We start from the raw sequence: 1603 nt of genomic DNA, 5'->3' as shown, positions 1-1603 counted from the left end.
AAAAACGGTTAAAATACCGTTGGACATTCCATCGACAGAAACGCAATGGCCCGCCAAAAAAATTCTCCCCGACGCATGCGCACCGTCTTTTGTCTGCTCCGGCGCCGCTCCTTATGACTGATCACTCGGCTCGACTGATCGATCACTTGACTGATTGAACGACTGATTCCTTGACGGTTTGACTGATTGACTGGATGCATGATTGAGCACAAGACTGATCTCTTAAGTAATCGATTGACTTATGGCCCAAAGATATGATTGATGAAAAGGAGGGATGTTTACTCTGAAGGAGTTCTTGGATGACTTAAAATTCCGGTTATTTGAGTGGATAATTGATTGATTATATATATCGGATGAGAGGTGCATCGGAAATGGCTAAGTAACTGCTAGACGAAGCATGAAAATAGAATAACAATATTAAAATGATATTATCAGAAATACTGTATAAATGTAATACAGTCTCTCGTGCTTCCTGTGCATGTTTTTTTAACTGACTGACTGACTGTTTATCCGATTATCTGACTGACTGACTGACCGTTTATCCGATTATCTGACTGACTGTTTATCCGATTGTCTGACTGACTGTTTATCCGATTATCTGACTGACCGTTTATCCGATTATCTGACTGACTGACTGGGTATACTATCAGGGGGATTGAATAACAGACTGGGAGACTGACTGCAATAAAGCGTGATGGCGACTTCTTGTCTCTGAATTCATACTCCACATCCCTGTCTCATCCACATCCGATAATCCACTTCCTCCCAGTCATTTGCCTTTATTTTCCATCCACCTTATTACCTTATTTGCTTCTGTGTGTTCCTCTTCCTTTCTTCTTTATCGCTTCTAATTATACGCCGCGACGTTTTATGGACTCCTCTTATCGTTTCTTACTGTTCTCGCCCTCTTTATTACCTTATCATTATGTCTTATCCGCCTTCTCTTTTTTTCTTCTTCTTCTTCCAATCTTTCTTCTCGTTATTGCCATGTGTGTCATTACTCCTTATTGCTTTTCATTACACCGCTGTGCTTCATTATATCTCGATACGAATCATGTTTAATAATTTTTCATTATTCCTGTTCACTCGAGAAGGTTCATTATCGTCTTTCGTCATTTCTACTGTTCTCTCTCTCTCTTTTTTGGAGGGGGAACTTTCTTCTTTGTCTTATTTATCATATATTTTTTCGAATCACTTTCTCCATTCTCATTATTTGCATTGCGTCTAACAATACTGCCTCACTACCCGCTGAGTCTCATTTAGATAATAGACGGTCCTTGAGTCATCTCTTGACACAAAGGAAGCGTGCGAGAGAGAGGGGGGGGGGAGAAAAAACAGGGAGAGGGGGAGGGAGAGGAAGAGAGGGAGGGATAGAGAGAGAGAGAAAGGTGGGGGAGGAGAGAAAGAGAGTGAGAGAGAGGTGGGGAGAGAGAGAGAGATGGGGGGGATGGGAAAGAGAAAGAGAGAGAGAGGAGGGGGAGAAGGAGGGAGGGATAGAGAGAGAGAGGGAGAGGGGTGAGAGAAAGAGAGAGGGTGGGAGAAAAGAAGGGGAGAGAGAGAGAGAGCGAGAAAGAGTTAGACAGAGAGACAAAGAAAGAGAGAG

This window comes from Penaeus vannamei, chromosome 34, assembly GCF_042767895.1.
Source record: "Penaeus vannamei isolate JL-2024 chromosome 34, ASM4276789v1, whole genome shotgun sequence".
Taxonomy (NCBI): domain Eukaryota; kingdom Metazoa; phylum Arthropoda; class Malacostraca; order Decapoda; family Penaeidae; genus Penaeus; species Penaeus vannamei.
This window is presented reverse-complemented; position numbering follows the sequence as displayed.